Source organism: Rhincodon typus, chromosome 1 (assembly GCF_021869965.1).
Source record: "Rhincodon typus isolate 14 chromosome 1, sRhiTyp1.1, whole genome shotgun sequence".
NCBI lineage: Eukaryota > Metazoa > Chordata > Chondrichthyes > Orectolobiformes > Rhincodontidae > Rhincodon > Rhincodon typus.
The window spans coordinates 84561151-84582333 of NC_063332.1; the positions used below are offsets into that span (position 1 = coordinate 84561151).

The window sequence follows — 21183 nt, forward strand, 5'->3', positions numbered from 1 at the left end:
GTTGAAACTTTGTAGGAGTTGCAGAAAACAGCAGTTTTCTTTGTGAATTCTCAAACCTGTGATTCCAGGAAACATCTGCTGAAGCCGTTACGTTTGCTGAACTGAAGTTTTTTGCAGGTCTGTTCACTATTGTGTACATTGTATTGTTGCATAACTACTTCTGTAAATGCATTTGGATTTTTCACTTGGCTCTGTTAAGTGAAGTAGTGGTTGACCAGCCCAAGTAGCATTGATCCTCCTTACTATGATCAGACCTTCTTATTATTCCAACATCAGCTTTGAAGGCAAGTACAACCAAAGTTCTCTTCACCACGACCCATTATCTCCTTCACTACTTCACATTCATCCTGTCTCAAAGAGAAACTCATGAGTTTCTGTATCCAAAATTGAGCCCATTGTTTAGTTGCTTCTACAATGATTTTGCCGCCTCTTGATACCCAGCCTTCTAATCCCTCTGCTTCCATCCGACACTCATCAACCATAAAAATTCTCATTTCTTTCAAGAGATCCCTCACATGTTGCTTTTGTCTTTCATGCTAACACCGTCACCCTTTGGATTTTGTTGAGGACTAACATTTTTGACAGCCTCTCTTTTAAAAACCTAACTGTCAACCATCTCCTCTGGTCATCCACCTCCAAAACTGTTCCTCCACCTCAACCCCTCCCCTTTGGCCTTTAAACTGCACTCAACTTGTTCACTGAGAACTGTTGATGTGACATCGGTCACCTTAATTTCTGTGCCCTCCTTACCAATTAGAACCTGTCTCCCTCTGAACTGACTGCACTCCATGGTCTCATATCCAATCCTGACTTTGTCATTGGGCCTGTCGGTAAGGGCAGTGTTGTTGTGTGGCGTACTGAACTCTACATTGCTGTCTTTTGGCACAATGCTACCTTTGAGGCAGGAGGTCTGGGTTCAAATTCCATGTGCTGCAGAGGTGTGTGATAACATCTCTGGACAGGTTGATTAACAAACTTTAAAAATTTCTCTGCATTACCAAATAATCTGCTTACCTTGTCCTTATGCTGATATTTATTGCACGTTTTCCTTTATTTTTACTTTCTCGCATCCCCATTGAGCTCTCCATACATTGTGGTATATAGATGATATCATCTCTGCTGCTTCCCTGTCATCCCGAATTGGAAAATTTTATCAATTTCACTTCCAATTTCCACCTCACCCTCTCTTTCATCTGGCCCATCTCTGACTCCTCCCTTCCCTTCCTCAACATTTCTGTTTCCATTTCTTGGGATAGGCTGGTCACCAATATCCATTACAAACCCACCCAACTCCCACAGTTACTTGACTAAACATCCTTACACCCTGCTTCCTGTAAGGTCTCCATTCCATTCTCCCAGTTTCTCCATTGCATGATGATACCATCTTCCATGGAGGGGGGGGCTCAGATGTCCATTTTTTTCCTCAACTGAGGATTCCCCACTATCATGGTTGACAGTATCCTTAATCGTGTCTGGCCATCTCCCGTACTTCTGCTGTCACCCGTTCTCTTCCCTCCACAACAACAATAGGGTATCCCCGGTTCTCACTTTCTCTCCCATCAGCCTCTGGATCTGATGGATTATAATTAGCCATTTTTGTCACCTCCAATGAAATGCCACAACCAGCTACAAGCCTCCCCTCCCTTGTCAGCATTCCGCAGGGGCAATTGTTGCTGGTACACCCTGATCCACTTCTCCTCCACTTCCAATACCTCCTCATAGCTCCACGACACCTTCCCCAGCAATTGCTTAAGGTCTAACACCTACTACTTTATCTCCTCTCTTGTCACCATCAAAGGACCAAGATGTACCTTCGGGTGAAGCAGCGCTTTACCTGTACTTAATTCAATCTTGTCAACTGTATTTGCTGTTCACAGTATGGTCTCCTCTACGCTGGGGAGATCAAATGCAGAGGGCTGACTGCTTTGGAGCTTCCAGTTGTTTTCACTTCAACACACCAAAGTGTTCCCCGCCCAACGCTTCTGTCACAGGTCCGCAGTTGTGCTCCAGCGAGCCTCAATGCAAGCTTGAAGAGCAGCATCTGATTTTCTGCTTGGGGCCTCTGCAGCATCTCAGACTCAATGTCAAGTTTGGTAACTTCAGAAAAAAACGAAAGAACTACAGATGTTGTAAATCAGAAACAACAACAGAAATCTCTCCACAGATGCTGCTAGACCTGTTGAGCTTTGCTAGCAATTTCAGTTTTTGTGTCAATAATTGTAGAGCCTGATTCCATCTTTCCATGTTTTTTCCTGTTATGCTTTGGGTTGTTGTAGCATAGCCAGCCCATTTTCACCCACTCTCTGTCCAATTATCATATGACACTGGTTGCTTTCAGCACAGACTACCCATTCTCTGCTACCATCAGCTCTCATTATCACTTATTCAACTTCTCTTCCTGTCCTGGTCAACCATCCCGAATATCCTTGTTTACCTACCACTTTCATATCACCCTGTCTTTGTGGCTTCATCTCCACCTATCTGCTCCCCTCTCCCTTTGACTGCAACCCCCACAAACTTTGTTTTCAATATGAATACCAGATTTTCCTAGCTGCTATCAATCTGATGAGGAGTCACTGGATTTGAAATGTTAACTCTGCTTTCTTCCTACAGATGTTGCCAGACCTGCTGAGTTTTACCAGCAATTTCTGTTTTTGTTTCAGATCGCCAGTATCTGCAATTTTGTTTTATTTTGTTGGCACTTTCTCTGATCATCTTGAACAAGGAATTTTTACCGAATTACACATTAACCTCTCCAAGAATTGTTTAGAAGCACAGGAATTGATTGATGAGAAATACAAAAGGACCTATCTAGTTCACCTTCTTCTATTTTGGTAATCTCAGATACAACCAAAATAGAGTCACTCTCAGACCAATCATCATTGCTCCACAACAACCTCACACATGTGATGTGGAAAACTGATAACAGTGGAAAGTTTTAGGAACCATGGGTGTTCCTCAACCATGCTGGAATGACCATGTATTTTGGCTCAAATTGCCCTTGTATTGTCACCAATACTATATTCTGAAAAATGTGTCTAAGATGGGGATATAACACATTAAACAGAATTAATGAAATTAACTTAAGTGTTACGGGGTAAAGGAATGAACCTTTGCTATTATTTGCATTCCTAATGTTCTGTATTGTCTGTTTGATTCAAAGCTGTAAGCCAATCTGTATGCATCAATAAAAGTTATAAATTATACACAATCCAACTGGCTATTTATGCAATACCATTAAGACTAGATGGATGGCAATATTTGAATCTATTTTGATATCCATGTTGGTGTATGCATTTTGATGTGTTAATTTTTCAGTCCTGGCACTAAGTCTCACAATTTTGTCCATGCCCATCAGTTGGAAATGGAGCAGGATGTTTGATGTTGTTTCGATGGACTCCCCATGCTTGTCCTGCACTATTCCATCCCATCTCCATCATGTAACTCTGATTTCTGGTTGCATGTGAAATTTTCACCCAATGCAAACTATATCTTAATTAAAAGACCAAGTCTGGAATGGTATTGAGATAAAAATTACAAGCTGCATGCTGTGAAACTGTTATTGTGAAAAAAAAGTGCAATGCTGTCTTTTTCTTCATCTAGCTCCTTCTATTGGGTAAAACATGCATTCCAAGATAGCTTGTCTGATGTGTGGCTTTAAGCCGTATGTGCTGAATTTAGTGAAAAGCAACACTTTTAACTAAAACCAATTTTTTAAAAACCCAGTCGGTGACCATGCCAGTGTTGACGCCATTTGGATAGCTGTTGTGAATGTAGAGAAATATGGCACTATTTGGGAGTTGCTGTTGGGTTCTGATACAGATAATGGAAGAATACATGCAGATTGGTACTCTTTTCCAGACCAGCGAAAGATTTCCAAGGTTTCCAAGGCTGGGATTTGAATGGACTTATCGCTGGACTGTTAATCCAGATACGTGAATAATATTCTGGGGACCCGGGTTTGAATCCCACCATGGCTGATGTTGGAATTTGAATTCAATAAATATCTGGAATTAAAAATCTAATGATGACCGTGAATCCATTGTCAATTGTCAGAAAAATCCATCTGGTTCACTAATGTCCTTTAGGGAAGGAAAGTGCCTTCTTTACTTGGTTTGGCCTACATGTGACTCCAGACCCACAGCAATGTGGTTGACTCTGAACTGCCCTCTGGGCAATTAGGGATGGGCAATAAATGCTGGCCTAGACAGCGATGCCCTCATCCCGTGAATGAATAAAGAAAGAAAAGGAACTGCGACACCTAAATTAGCAGGAATTACAGTAAGCAAGCAGTGGCAGACATTTAATTCATGACTGTTTCAAAAAATGCATCCCACTAAGGAGGAAAGATTCTGAGAGGGATAAACCAACCATTCACCAGGATGTTGCCTGGGATGGAATATTTCAGCTATGAAGAGATGCTGGCTAAGCTTGGTTTGTTTTCTTTTGGAGCAGAAAAGGGACCAGATAGAGGTGTATAAGATTAAGGGGTGGTGACAGATTGAATAGAAAACAGCCGTTCCCAGTATTTGAAGAGCCAATAACAAGGGAGCATAATTTAAATATAAAGGGCAGGAGGTTTGGAGGAGATTTGAGGAAAATTTTAGGATAGAGGGCAACTAGTAGTTGTGTCATATTTGGACTTCCTAAAGGTTTTCTGACAAGGTAAAGGGTTGTCATAAGATACGGGCCCACGGTGGTGGTCTGGAATGCGCTGCCTAGGAGTGTAGTTGAGGCGGGAAACCTCACAACCTATAAAAGGTACTTGGATGAGCACCTGAAGTGTTGTAACATTCAAGGCGATGGGCCTAGTGCGGGAAAGTGGCATTTTGGTAGGTAGTAGTATATTTTTGGCAGTACAAACTTGATGGGCCAAAGGGACTCTTGTGTACTGTGTAATTCTCTGAACCATGGTGATCCAAGAAAGTTAAGGAGAGTATAAAGTTGAAAGAAAACAAACATATAAGGAGTCAAAGGTCACTAAGGAGAACTAAAAAGATAATGGAGAGAAAGTAAACTATGGAGGCAAACTAGCAATGAATACGAAAACTGACAATAAGAGTTTCTTTAAATGTATAAAAAGGATGAGAGAGGTCAAAGTGAACCTAGGTCCCTTACAAAATGAATCCTGGGAGATGGCTATGGGGAACAGGCAGAATAATTAAATAGATAATTTGCATCAGTCTTTACAGGGGAAGATACTTCAAACATTCCATTAATCCTAAAGAACACTGGGGAGGAATTAAGTACCATGACTAGAGAAAAGTAGTATTAAACAAACTAATGGGACTAAAGGCAAAAAAGTCCCCTGGCCCCGATGGCTTGCATCCTAGGATCCTAAAAGATGTAGCTACTAAAGATAGTGGGTGGATTGGCTGTAATTTTCCAAAAATCCTCGGATTCTGGGGAAGTACCAGAGGATTGGAAAATTGCTAATCTGACACCCTTATTCAAAAAGGGGGAGGCAAAAAGCAGATAATTATAGCTTGATTAACCTACCATTTATTGTTGGAAAAATATTGGAATCCATTTTGTGAAAGTATTAGCAGAGCATTTGGAAAGTCATAATTTAATCAAGCAGAGTCAGCATGGCTTATGAAATGGAAATCATGTCCGACTAATTTGTTAGATTTTTACAAAGAAGTCTCAATCAAGGTGGATAGAGGGCAACTAGTAGGTGCATTGTATTTGGACTTCCAAAAGGTTTTCTGACAAGGTACCTTGCATAAGGTTGTCATAAGATGCAGGCCCACGATGTTGGAGATAGTGGTTGGATGGAGAATTGGCTCATGGGCAAGAATGTAGTGCAGAGACTCTTTTTGAGGTTGGTGACCTGTGACAAATGGGGTTTCACAGGATCAATGCTGGGACATCACTGTTTACAATATATATCGATGACTTGGAGGAAGGAAGTGAATGTACTGTAGCCAGATTTGCAGATGAAACGAAAATAGGTGGAAAGACAGGATATGAGAAGGTTACAAATACTTTACAGAGATGATGATAGGTAATGTAAGTGGGCAAAAAGTTGGCAAATGGAGTATAATATGGGAAGATGTGAAGCTGTTCATTTTGGAAGGAAGAACAAAAGAACAGGGTATAATTTGAATGGAGAAAAACTGCAGAAAGCTGCAAGACAAAGGGACTTGGGAGTACTTGTGCACAAAATACAGAAAGGTGGCATGGAGTTGCAGCAGGTGATCAGGATGGCTAATGGAATGTTAGCCCTTATTGCAGGGGGTTTGGAGTATGAGGACGGAAGTCTTACTGCAACTAAAGAAGGTGCTGGTGAGACCAAATCTAGAGTGGTGTGAGCAGTTTTGGAAAAAATATTATTTCATTGGATGCGGTTCAGAGAAGGTTCACTACAGGATGATCCCTGTATGGAGGGATTGTTTAATGAGGAAAGGTTAGACAGATCGGGGCCCTACTTATTGGAATTTAGAATGAGAGATGATCTAATTGAAACTTTGAGGAGCTTGACAGGATAAAGCTGAGAGAATAGGTGAATCAAGGAATAGAGGGCATAGTCTCAGAATTAAGGGGTATCAATTTAAGACTGATAAGGAAGAATTTCTTCTTTTGAGGATTGAGCAACTTTGGCACTCGCTGCCACAGAGGGCTGTGGATCCAGGGTCTTTGTCTATATTTAAGGCTGAGTTAGATAGGCTCTTGATCAGTAGGAGAATTGAGGGTTCTGGGGAAAGGGCAGGAAAATTGCCGTGAGGAGTGTCAGATTAGACATGATCCTGTTGGATGGTAGAGAAGGCTTGAGAAGGCTTGAGGGGCACATACCTTGTATCACCTCACTTTTTTATGTAATGACTCCTGAAAAGAGGGTCACTTGCGTACCTCAGTTATGAAGTAGTTGCTGTATGCATTGGGATTGCTGTATGAGCCCAAGGTCCAGATGGTTTCCATCTTCCAGATGACACGCTGGAAAGGAAGAAATTAATGCATTTATGTTTTGTTTCTCACAACTTCAGGACAACATAAAGGTACAGCCAGTTAAGTATTTCTGAAATGTAGTCACTGTTGTGATGAAAGCATGTCATGGATTCATACAGCACAAAAGGAGGCCATTCAGCCCATTGTGCTAGTACCAACACTTTGAAAGAGTTATTTAATAAGACCTGCTCCTCTGCAGTTTATACGTCACCCTGTAAACATTTCTTTTTCAGGTGTTAAAATTTTGATATCCTCTTCAGTAAGTATCTCCTTTGAAATTTTGAGAATATAATTTTCACTGACAACAATGGTATCGGGTTTATACAAAAATAAACGGAGGACTGGCTTATTTAACAGATCAATTCTCTTGTGCCCTAGTACAGGGACTTTCAGGCCAAAGGTCGAACTATCCTGTGTCTTCTCCAGATCTCTTCTGCATTGAATTAATGCATGAATAGAAGTGCCCTGACCGTAACCCTAGCCCAACACTGCTGTTGTTGACATACTTAGGTAGAAAGGATTTTTTTGTGAAATGGATCCTTGGATATTAACAGAAAAAGCATGCATTGTAGATCTTTGGACCTGAAGATTGTGCATACTCATTGATTTGCTATTTCTCTCCCAATCCCTGCAGTATTTTTGGAACATCCTACTTGCCAGCTGAATGTTGTTTACCTTGCATCAGTTAACTGCCAAGTCAGCAGGAAACGAACTGTGCAGGCTTTGAACGGATATACACAAATGGGCAAGGGTGAAATTGATATGCAAGTACAGTAGTTCAAGTCAAAGCAGCAAAATACTTGCTACTCAAAAGCTTGACTTGATTATTTCAACTAAACAAAAGTTTGTGAAGTATTATTTTGTGAAGCTACGTTTCACGCTATTCCTTATGTAGCAGTGTAATTACAGCTAGATAGCGCCCTCTAGTGGAATTATTCAAACATACAAACAATATATGACTGGAGACAAATACTGTTCTTTGTTCATGTCCCTGTTTCGTCCCTAACGATGAACAGGAATACGTAAAGAACTGCACCAGATCCTGAATTGAGCCTCTGGCATCATCTGGCTGCTCTACACACAATCTATGGCATTCGGTAATTCAGTGACCTTGTTGGGCTTTATTCTGTGAGGAGACCGGTGGAAAAATAAGGACCAGTAAAGTGCCTCGTGACACTTGACATGGCTAAAGATTGTCAGGATCCATTTATTATCAAAACTTAAGCACATGAGCATTGCTGCACCCGCATGGTTATGTACCTAATTGCCTTTGCAGTATTCTATTCACCAGGGCTCCAAATGTGACATGCAGTGTTCCAATGATTGGTGGATTCTGCCCAGATGGGATCTGGATATGACTGATGTATAGCAGATAACATTACAGTTTTGAGTCAGACATAGTAGTTAAGACTTGAAAGTACAATGTCTGCAATTGATTCATATGTTTGAATTTACCGCTGCGCCTGAATTCAGATTTGAGAACCTCATTTAATGAAGGCAAAAACACTTTTTGTCTCATTGTACTGATTTCATGATGTGAATGGAAACTTCTCATTAAAGCCAGAAACTGACGAGTTAGGATATTGCGCTTGCTCCGGCCTGGTCACTGAACCTTGAAGTAGGGTTTAAAGCACTGGGATGTTGATGTGCTGGACTGGATTAATTACAACCAAGGAATTTATGTAGAAGAGATGAATAAGGATATCACAACTGGAGATGTCACGATTGAACATTGATCTGAAAGTCACAGAATCCCTACAGGCCCTTCGGCCCAACAAGTCCACACTGAACCTCAGAGCATCCCCACCCAGACCCATCCCCCTATAACCCACCTAATCCACACCTCCCTGAACACTATGGGCAATTTAGCATGGCCAATCCACCTAACCTGCACATCTTTGGACTGTGGGAGAAAACCAGAGCACCCGGAGGAAACCCACGCAGACATGGGGAGAATGTGCGAACTCCTCACAGACAGTCACCCGAGGCTGGAATCGAACCTGGGTCCCTGGCACTGTGAGGCAGCAGTGCTAGACACTGTGCCACCGTGCTGCCCCATTCATTTGCCCCAAGTCATTATGATTGCACTGGGCTAATGATAAGATATGACAGATCAGGTTGGCAGCTTGTGACTGCATTTGTTGTTTTCAGGATTCTAAATTCATACCAAAGGGTGGAGGTAGCTTTTACGAGGGGACATAGTTTTAAAGTGAAAGGAGGTAGATATCGGAAAGATGTCAGAGGTAGGTTCTTTACTCAGAGAGTGGTAGGGGTGTGGAATGCATTACCGGAGAGGGTAGTGGAGTTGGCCTCATTAGGGGCATTTAAGCGGCTATTAGATAGGCATATGGATGATAGTATAAGGTAGTGGTGGAGATTAGATAGACCTTAGGTTTAGGGTAAAATTTTGGCACAACATTGTGGGCCAAAGGGCCTGTACTGTGCTGTACTGTCCTATGTTCTATGTAAAATCAGTTGTGAAATAGGTACTTTTTCCAAAACAGTTGATAAGAAGTCTAGGACAATGGACTTATTTAAAAACTGTTGGATGTTGTAATCAGCAATGGTAGGTGTATCATCTGTAAGGGCAACTCAAATGGACCAAAGAGCCTTCTTTGTCTAAACCTATTTTGTAGTCTCAGGAGAGGGGAAGAACAGAACCTTTCATGGGGCAATGTGAATGTGCTATAGAAAATGACACACTTTACAACAACATGGACATTCCATGGTTATTGGTGTTAAATTGTATAGGTCCCAGACCTGGCAGGCAGAGTACTTTTGAGACAGTTAAAGGATACCATGACATGTGACATTTCAGAATTAAAGTACCTGCCATATTTTCAGTTGTTGCAGCATTAACAGTATTGTTATGCCCAGGTCCCAGGGACAGGATGCCCTGAAAAGTTAAGCTCCTGGCTGAGGAGGGGTGAGCTGGCTCCCCTCCTTTATTCTTCCACCCATTTTTGTTGGTCATAACAAAATTAATTTAAAGAAAGGTATCTGCAGACACCATCCATAATTGCCCAGAGGGCAGTTAAATGTCAACTACATTGCTGTGGGTCTGGAGTCACATGTAGGTCAAATCAAGTAAGGATGACAGTTTCCTTTCCTAAAGGACATTAATGAACCATGTGTGAATGTGTTTTTTTTTCAACAATCAAAAATGATTTCATCATCATCATTAGACTCCTAATTCCATATACTTATTGAATTCAAATTTCAGTTCTTAGTTTGTAGATTGGTTAAAATTCTGTAGTTCTGATTTCTTTTGAATGCGATTGAATTCCCAGCATTGAAGGAGAGAGAGAATCAATTTGTTGACCTCCTTCCTTTTATCTGGCTGCCAGCTAGATGAATTGTAGCACTTACGGAGTGAGAAGCTTTTTTACCTGCAATACCTGGGGCTAATTCTTTGACTGTGGTCTTTACAGCATGCTAACACTTGAACACTCGGTGCTACATATGAGAATGTCCTATCTCACTAATATAGTGCAGTAGAATTGCAACTATTTCTTTAAAATCCCTGCCCCGTGCATCCTTCAAAGGGAGAAACAGGAAATGTATCTGCAGGTTAGGATATCGTGTGTAGGGATTGGCTCGCCGATGAGCAGTGGTTTGTTATTTTTGTCATCACTAGAGATCGCAGCCCAGCCTGATCTGATTTACCTCTCCCCACTTTTGAAGGGTGATTGTTTGAAACTCCCTTCACATCCAGAGGTGTGGCATTCTGTAGGTAATCCTCCATGGCAGTTCCTTAATATTTTTTGGCTGTTTGAGGCCTCTTTTTAATAAAGAAAAACATACTTTGGAATTTCAAGTTTAAAATGTCCACAATATTTCAGGGTTCTGACCTATGGTCGTGACAGTCGTGATAGTAGTAGCTTGCTTACAGTTACTACATCTTTGCTCAATGTAGTCAGTGAGCAACAGAACCCAGATTTTGTGTAAGACTGAGTTCTTATAGCACTTTAAATAGTTGGTATTATGAAAAACTTCAAGACATCTGTTTAAATATGAACCCAGTTTTTTGTTGTGTATGTTACAAGGGCTAATATATCAACAACACTCAGACCATATCATACTGGCAGTGGTGCTTTTACCCAGAAGCTATGTCATGATGTAGCTTGTTGGTGGCTGACAGTGATGACACCTAGTTGATGCTAAAAGGCGATAACAGCAGTGGCAGTTCCAAAAGCTTTTCCTCACTATCATTAATCATTTTATCTGAGTTCAGAGTTGAAACTTTTATGAAACAACCAGCAGCACAGTGCTCTGACCTCTTCTGAAGCAGTTTCCGATTTTAGAGGTGAAGGGGAAAGAAAGAGGCGAGAATGTATGAGCTAAGAAGGGGCTTGGGGTTAAGTCCAATGTTTAAGTTGTGTCTGTTTTAGCTCAGTGATAGCATACTGGCATCTTGTGTCAGAAGCCAACGCGTTCTAGCCCCACTCCAGAAACTTGAGAACATTATCTAGATTGACACTTCATTCCAGTTCTGAGGGAGTGCTACACTGTCAGAGGTGCCATCTTTTGAATCAGAAATGAAATCAGCACAGAAGAATGCTATTCAGTTTGTAATGCCGACATCAGTCCTTGCCAAAGGAGCTCAACTAGCAACCACCGTCCTTCCCTTACCCCATAGGCCTTCATTTTGTTTTCTTTCAAGAAGAAACAATAATACTCTATAAATTATTTCACCCTCTTGAATTCTTCTTACATCTCGCTATCTTGCGAGTCATGTCCAGACAATAAAAATTGCTTTGGAAACTATCAGCAGTTATGCTGAACTAGTCTGTTAGGAGTTTGGAGCATCGCAGCTTTTTCAAAGGAGATAGTCATTTGCATAAATTTTAAGGTTCACAAAGGTGATGTAATATTTACAAAGGATAGAATAATTTAATGCTTTCAGTGTTTAAAGTCCAAAATCCAAATTGTGCTTTTAATTAAACATGAAACTCACACTTGTAACCCACCCTTAAAGCATAATAAAAATTATAGGTAGATATGCTTTTACTTAATGGATCAGTGAACATGTAGTGAAACCTAGAATTGAACTTTAAGCCACTATCCCTTATTAAATGTTTTCTTGTTCACAGGAAGCGGTTGAGACAGGGAAGATTCTTTGTCCCTAAATGCCTTGGAAGGCGGAAAAGCATTACCTTTTGAACTGTAGCAGCAGATGTGGTGTATGTAGTCCTACAGTTCTATGAGATAGAGAGTTATAAGAATTCAATACAGTGATAATGAGGGAACCGTGATATATGTCCAAATCAGGATGGTGTATGACTTAGGGGAGAATTTGTAGGTAGTGGTATACCAATATGCTCTGACTTTTTGCTTTCTAAATGTTAGAGTTTGCAAATTTTAGAAGGTGCTTCTAAAGAAGCCTTGGTGGGTTTGTGCCAAGTATCTTACAGATGGAACACAATGCAGCCATGTTGACCCTATAGTGGAGAGACTGTACATTTAAGGTGGTTGATGGAATTCTGATCAAAGGCATTGTCTGTGCTGACTAGCATCCAGTTTCTTTATTCTCACTGGAGCTTCACTCAGAGATAGCAAGAATTGCAGACGCTGGAGTCAGGGTGAACACAGTGTGGAGCTGGAGGAACACAGCAGGTCAGGCAGCATCAGGGGAACAGGAAAGTCAATGTTTCTGGTCAGGATCCTTCATCAGAACTGGCATCCTTGGAAGAGGCTTTGCAGTAGGGTTTTAAGTCACTTGGAGATAGCAAGAGCTGCAGATGCTGGAGTCAGAGTCAACACAGTGTGGAGCTGGAGGAATACAGCAGGTCAGGCAGCATCAGAGGAGCAGGAAAGTCAACTTTTCGGGTCAGGACTCTTCATCACACAGAACTGCTGTGTTGTTCCTCCAGCTCTGCACTGTTTTGACACTGGAGCTTCACTCATAGAGGTAAATGGAGAGTATTTCATCACAACTCCTGATTTGTGCCTTGTAGATTGTGGATTGCCTTTGGAGAGTCTGGAAGTGGTATACTTGCTACAGAATTCCCTACTTCTGACCTGCTCTTGTAAGTACAGTATTTAGGTGGCTGGTCCAGTTAAGTTTCTAGTCCATAACAACCCTTGGGTGCTGATGGTATTGGAATGACACTTATATGAACAATGTCAAATAAAAGTGACAAGACTCTTTTGCTGGAGATGGTCATTGTCTAGCTTGAGTGTCAGGAATGTTGCATGCCATTTTTCAACCCAAGCATGATCTTGGTCTTTCTGAATGCCGGCACAGTCTATTTTCATATCCGAAGAATTGTTAATGGTACCAAACACTGCAATTATTAGTGAAATCCCCATTCTGAAAAGAGCTGATTTTAATGCTGGAACACAGATCTTCAGCACTACAGGCAAGATGTCATTGGAGCCCAGCCTTTGATACATCCTGTGCACTCGTTCACCTAAACCAGTTAACATCTCTGGGTAAAGATCATTGCAAATGCTTTAGCCCTGTCTTTTCAACTTCCACCAGGTGAACACAACTGGTTTAATGGTATTTGTGGTGTGGGATATGCCAGGCCATGAGGTTATGGATTGTGGTTGAATACACATCTGACGGCCCACAGTACCTCCTGAATACCCAGTTTTGCACTGCTCGATCTATTCTAAATCTATCCAATTTAATACAGTACTGTGGTAGTTTCACAGAATGGGATAGAATATCCTCAATGTGAAGGACTGGATAGTGGTAACTCCTATCAATACTGTCAAGGACAGATGTATCTATAAATAGAATGATTGTTGAAGACAAAGTCAAGTAGGTTTTTCCCTCATTGATTCCTTCACCACAGCCGGTGGCCTAGTGAGATAGTTGTATCCTTCAGAACATGGCTAGCTCAGTCAGGTGGGGCATGTGAAAGCCACTCCCGATTGACTTGGAGGAGTCCCATCCCGAGAACTTTCTATGCCCCTGATACTATCAATGCTTCTTCAAAGTAGTGCTCAACATGGATGAGGACAGGAATAATAGGGTTTTCTTGCCCATTTATGACCTGACTGACAGCATCAAAATTTGTGTCCAGAATCAATGTTAAGGGCTCCCGTGCCACCCCCCTCTTTACTGTGTAGTGCCAAGCTGATGAGTTGGCCATGCTGAAGAATAGGACAGATCTCAGACATTGGCTGATAGCTATGATTCTGTGAGTATGTCTGTGGTCGGCTGTTGTCTGACTATCTGTGGGACAGCTCTTCCAATTTTGGCAGAAATTTGCAAATATTAGTTAGAAGGTCTTTGCAAGATCAAACAGGTTGACTTTTGCATGCCCAAATATATTGCTCAGGCCAGTGTCAAGTGGTATTATAATTCTCATCCTCATTTGATACAACGAGTATCTCATAGAATCCCTACAGACCCATCACCCTATAACCCACCTAATCTACACATCCCTGAACACTACGGGCAATTTAGCATGGCCAATCCACCTAGCCTGCACATCTTTGGACTGTGGGAGGAAACTGGAGCACCCAGAGGAAACCCACACAGACACGGGGAGAATGTGCAAACTCCACACAGACAGTCACCCAAGGGTGGAATTGAACCCAGGTTGCTGGCGCTGTGAGGCAGCAGGGCTAACCACTGAGCCACCGTCCTGCCCCATTTATATCAATCAAGTCATTGTTCCTTTCCTAAAGTAGCAACATACTCACTGGTACTGATGTTAGCAGTTCTTCGTTCATTCACAAACTGTCATCAGAGGAATTCAAGCCAGATTTTCAGATTATCATCCAGGTTTGGGATTACCCATCTAAAGAAGTAACCACAATGCTACCGTGATTGTGTAGAAAACCCAGCTGGTCATTTATTTTATTCTAGATTGTTGACCCACAATGCTAACAACATCTCCACTCAGTATTTTTCTGTAATATTTTCCCTAGCTTCAGTCCAGATGTGATGATGCCTGTAACTCTAGTCGAGGTTCCCAATCTAATAAATCTAATTTTGAGTGGTAATGACAATGAAACTGTAAGTTTTCACTAAGGTGACCACTTCCAGAAGCCAGGAATACCAGATACCACACCAATGGCTCTGAAGCACTGGGTGAGTGGGGGAGAGCAGACATCACTGAATATGGAGATAAAATCATCATGCACTTAGATGATGCCAACAAAAGTCTGTAATCCTGGCTGTAACTGAACAATGCACAAGAACCACCTATGTTTGTTAACATAGTAGTTCAATTTCAAGTGAAAATTATTAATGAGTACAGCCAACTGAATTGTAATATGTTCCTGATTAGTCACACTTTTAATCACCTCGAGCTGACTGCTGTATAAATAATTCTATGAAATTGTTTTCAATGTATGCCTCTTTGATTGATTCAACCTCCTTAACCCTAGTAAACAGGATATAAAGTGGCATTTGGTTTTGGATAGTGGATGGACCAACTAAACACTGGACTGTCTGGTACAAAATCAGATGGTCACCTTCATGTTCAATATTATAACTCAACTGAAGTTATTAACCATTTCTGGGTTTGCATTATTCCAGTATGGCAGCTGCCAGGTATCCTTATTTTCATCCTGAAATGAGCTACTTTAGAAAAAAATAACTTTACAAAATAAATCTAAAATTTCTAGTTAATAGTTGGAAGGGTGACACAACAGGATTTTACATTTCAATTCTTTTACAGTAATAAAGGACTAAAAACACTCATGATTAAGCAATGTATTTGTAGGAAGGGACATACTTTAACCTACAAAACAAAGCGTTCCCTTTTTCATCCAGCACAACTGAAAATACATTTCGCAAATGTAATTCATGCTGTTCTTTAACTAGACATCTAATTCTCTCGAGAAAAGACTAAGATGGTTCTTAGGTCCTGAGGATTTACTTTTGTTCTTTTCCTTTCTCAGCCAGGAAACAAACGGTTCTGAGGAAGGGTCACCGGACCCGAAATGTTAACTCTGTTTTTTCCTTCACAGACGCTGCCAGACCTGCTGAGCTTTTCCAGCAACTTTGTTTTTGTTCCTGATTTACAGCATCGGCAGTTCTTTTGGTTTTTATTTAGGAAACATTATTTGTCTTGCACAGTGATGTGCCACAAGTTCTAGTGAAATGTAGACAAATCTTCCAACATTATTTTAACTCCTCTTGCATTTGGTCTGACAGTGATCTCCCATGCACATTCTTCCATGGTAAATCAAAATGTCTTGCTGCTGATAATAAATCTCTTCCTCTCAGATCCCAGCAGATTAACTTGTCTGGGAGTTTTTCAGGGATTTCTCAGACCCTTCAATATCTCAGAGATATTAAAGGCTATCATGATGATGTGAATTACATGGACCCTGTATCCAAGAATAAACAAAGGAGAAAACAGGGAATTAGACACTTGTGTATCGACAAGTGTCTAATTTCCTGTTTTCTCCTTTATTTATTCCACTTTTCCGGTATGTGACCATTTGCAGTTATTTCATAGTGAAACAATTCTGGAAGGGCTTAGTCAGCTTCTGAAAAGTATTTTACATTTGGAGGGCAGCATGTTAGCTCAGTGGTTAGCACTGCTGCCTCACTGTGCCAGGAACCCAGGTTTGATTCCACCCTTGGGCCACTGTCTGTGTGGAGTTTGCACATTCTCCCTGTGTCTGTGTGGGTTTCCGCTGGGTGCTCCAATTTCCTCCCACATTCCAAAGATGTGCAAGTTAGGTGGATTGGCCATGCTAATTTACCCATAGTGTTCAGGGATGTGTAGGTTAGGTGCATTAGCCATGGGAAATGTAGGGTTAAAACGATAGGGTAGGGAGATGGGTCTGGGCGGGATGATCTTCGGAGGGTCGGTGTGGACTCGTTGGGCCAAGCAGTTTGTTTTTCCACATTCTAGGGATGCTATGGATTCTTTGAAGGCAGATTCTGCAGAATATAGAAAGTCAAAAAATGTGAACATGTGCCGCGTGTCCTAAATGACAATCCAGCTTCCCATGCCTGTTTGGAACAGGCTGGCCAGTCAGTTTAATTTCGGTGGAGGGGAAACATCAAGAAACAATTATTTGGGATGGAATTAATAATTACTATGAAAAATGTGGATTGATTTGCAAGAATCAACATGGATTTGTTAATGGAAAATCATTTCTAACTATTCTGTTGGAGTTTTTTTTGAAGGGGTAACAGAGAGGGTTGATGAAGGCAAGACTGTTGATGTGGTCTACATGGACTTCCAAAAGGTGTTCAATACAATGCCACACAACAGACTGGAGAAAAGTTTGGAGTCACGGAATAAAAAGGACAATAGTAACATGAACATAAAATTGATTGAGAGATAGGAAACAGAGACTATTGGTTATTAAATATTTTTGGGCTAGAGGAAGGCTTGTAATGAAGTTCCCAGGGATCAGTATTGAGATCTTTGCTTTTCCTGATATGTATGTAAATGATTCAGGTTTTGGTGTGCAGGGGACAATTTCTAAGTTTGCAGAAGGCACAAAACTTGGGAGAATTGTAAACTTTGAGGAGGACATTACATAATTTAAAAAGGACCTTGACAAATTGATGGAGTGAGTAGATAAGTGGCAGCTGAACATCAAGTGGTGTATTAGGTGACACAACTTTGATACAAAGACATAGACATATTGCATAAAATTAAGGGTACTATTCTAAAGGGTGTGCAGGAGTAGAGATACCTGGGTATAAATACCAGTCATTAAGGTGGAAGGATAGGTAGCGAGAACTGTTAATAAAGCATAAAGTATTCTATGTTTCTTTGGTAGTAGTGGCATAGAGTACAAGAGGAGGAAAGGTATGAGGAAATTATTTAAGGCACTGCTTAGACCTCAGCTAAAGTATTGTGTACAGTTGTGGGGGCCAGACTAATGTAATAATGCAAATGCATTGGAGAGAATGTGGAAAAGATTCACAAGAATGGTTCCAGGGGTGAGACAATTCAATTATGAGGAAGAATTGGAGATGTTGAGACTGTTTTCCTTGGATAGAAACAGGCTAAGGGGAGATTTGATAGAAGTTTTCAAAATCATTAGAGGTCTGGGTAGAGTAAATAGGGTCGAAGGTCAAACAAACATTTTCTCACATTAAGTGCTTAGGGTCTGAAAAACATTGCCTGGAAGTGTGATGAATGTCTCAGCTGAGACATTGAAGAGGGCATTAGATGATTATTTCAATGGAAAGAAAAGGAACTACAGGAGATTGGCTTGTAGTTAAAATGCAAAGAGATCTAGTACAGAGATGACGGACCAAATGGCTTCCTTCCATACCATAACAGTTCTATGATTCTGTGAGTTTGATCATTTCTGCCCCTTGCCCCCCAGAACCTTTGCTTGGTGGCTCCTTTGCCTCCCACCTCTACAATGAGAAAGTACCCAGTATATGAGAGGCATTTATTAGTCTTCCTAACAAACGGTTGGAGTACAAGAAAACTGTCTTTCTGGTTGCTTTATGTCAGAGAAGCCTGCAATTCCAGCAATTTATGCATGCAAGATGATCTTACTAGGTAACATCTGTGTGGCATAATACTGGAGTCATGAAACTTTGGTGATTGCATTGATCCCTTATGCAGTAATCTTCTTTTCACGGATATCATCAGTAGTTGCTGTAATGAGAACCACAGTTTCTGCTATTGTAAGATGACAATGAGAGAAATTACAAAAGAAGAGTTAGGCTCTCCAGGCAGAATATTGCATTTCTTTAGTGTGCCACATAAGGGACCATAGGCATCACTGCATGATACAATGATTGTTGATATTCCAACATAATGCTCAATTTTACTCCTCTCATTTTCTTTGCGTCAGTGGGGTGGCAATGGATACCTGCATGGGCCCCAGTTATGCCTGTCTCTTTGTGGGGAATGTGGAGCATTCCTTGTTCCAGTCCTATTCTGGCAACCACCTACAACTCTTTCTCCGATATATCGATGATATCATCAGTGTTGCTTTCCTCCCTCATCTGGAATTGGAAATGTTCATCAACTTTATTTTCAATTTCCACCCTGCCCTCACTTTCATCTGGTCTGTCTCTGACTCTTCCCTTCCTTCCTTGACATCTCTGTTTCCATTTCTGGGCATAAATGGGCCACTAATCTCCAACATAAACCCACTGACTCCAACAGCTACCTGGATTATACATCCTCACACCCTGATTCCTGTAAAGACTCCATCCCATTCTCTCAGTTCCTCCATCTCATCACATATGCTTTTCAGTTGTTTCAGCGGCGGGAGTCCGGGAGGAAGCGCGAGGGCAGCCTGGGAAGGTGAGCTTTTCAGTTATAGAAGTCTTACCTCGCGTGACTCCATTTTTGGAGTAAGTGAGGTAATATATTTGGCGGTTGCTTTACCCGAAACACTACCTGGGTAGTGTCTCCCACCCATCCTCCTCCTCTAACCAAAAAAAAAGGTTCTGAGCGCTGATTTGGTAAGGCTACTAGTATACATATATTTTTTTTAATTTGTCTGTTTGGGAATTCAGAACAGTGGGAATGGATGTTAGGGCAGTTGTATGCTCCTCCTGTAGAATGTGGGAGGTAAGGGTCACCACTAGTGTCCCCACTGACTTCATCTGCGGGAAGTGCACCCAACTCCAGCTCCTCGGAAACCGTGTTAGGGAACTGGAGCTGGAGCTGGATGAACTTCGGATCATTCGGGAGGCTGAGGGGGTAATTGAGAGGAGTTACGGGGAGGTAGTCACACCTCAGGTACAGGAAAAAAGTAGATGGGTTACAGTCAGGGGACAGAAAGGGAACAGGCAGACAGTGCAGGGATCCCCTGTGGCCATTCCCCTCAAAAACAAGTATACCGTTTTGGATACTGTTGGAGGGGGGGACTTACGAGGGGTAAGCCATGGGGTACAGGTCTCTGGCACAGAGTCTGTCCCTGTTGCTCAGAAGGGAAGGGGGGAGAGGAGGAGAGCATTAGTCATTGGGGACTCCATAGTTAGGGGGACAGATAGGAGATTCTGTGGGAACGAGAGAGACTCGCGGTTGGTGTGTTGCCTCCCGGGTGCCAGGGTCCGTGATATCTCGGATCGTGTTTTCGGGATCCTTAAGGGGGAGGGGGAGCAGCCCCAAGTCGTGGTCCACATAGGCACCAACGACTTAGGTAGGAAAAGGGATGAGGACGTAAGGCAGAAATTCAAGGAGCTAGGGTGGAAGCTTAGAGCTAGAACAAACAGAGTTGTTATCTCTGGTTTGTTACCCGTGCCACGTGCTAGCGAGGCGAGGAATAGGGAGAGAGAGCAGTTGAACACATGGCTACAGGGATGGTGCAGGAGGGAGGGATTCAGATACCTGGATAATTGGGGCTCATTCTGGGGTAGGTGGGACCTCTACAAACGGGATGGTCTACACCTGAACCAGAGGGGTACCAATATCCTGGGGGGGAAATTTGCGAATGCTCTTCGGGAGGGTTTAAACTAATTCAACAGCGGGGTGGGAACCTGAATTGTAGCTCCAGTGTACAGGAGGTTGAGAGTAGTGAGGTCATAAATAAGGTTTCAAGGTTGCAGGAGTGTACCGGCAGGCAGGAAGGTGGTTTGAAGTGTGTCTACTTCAATGCCAGGAGCATCCGGAATAAGGTGGGTGAACTTGCAGCATGGGTTGGTACCTGGGACTTCGATGTTGTGGCCATTTCGGAGACATGGATAGAGCAGGGACAGGAATGGTTGTTGCAGGTTCCAGGGTTTAGATGTTTCAGTAAGATCAGGGAAGGTGGTAAAAGAGGGGGAGGTGTGGCATTGTTAGTCAAGGACAGTATTACGGTGGCAGAAAGGACGTTTGATGACAACTCGTCTACTGAGGTAGTATGGGCTGAGGTTAGAACCAGGAAAGGAGAGGTCACCCTGTTGGGAGTTTTCTATAGGCCTCCGAAAAGTTCCAGAGATGTAGAGGAAAAGATTGCAAAGATGATTCTGGATAGGAGCGAAAGTAACAGGGTAGTTGTTATGGGGGACTTTAACTTTCCAAATATTGACTGGAAACGCTATAGTTCGAGTACTTCAGATGGGTGAGTTTTTGTCCAATGTGTGCAGGAGGGTTTCCTGACACAGCATGTAGATAGGCCAACAAGAGGCGAGGCCACATTGGATTTGGTACTGGGTAATGAACCAGGCCAGGTGTTAGATTTGGAGGTAGGAGAGCACTTTGGTGATAGTGACCACAATTCGGTTACGTTTACTTTAGCGATGGAAAAGGATCGGTATATAAAGCAGGGCAAGAGTTATAGCTGGGGGAAAGGCAACTATGAGGCGATGAGGCAAGATTTAGGATGCATAGGATGGAGAAGGAA

The 21183-nt window shown here is 42.0% G+C and overlaps 1 protein-coding gene across 3 annotated transcripts in view; it reads right to left on the bottom strand.

Annotated features, from left to right (window-relative positions):
- Positions 1–21183, bottom strand: part of rbm47 (RNA binding motif protein 47) — a 326113-nt gene that overhangs the window by 34996 nt on the left and 269934 nt on the right. The gene's annotated exons all lie outside the window — the stretch shown is intronic.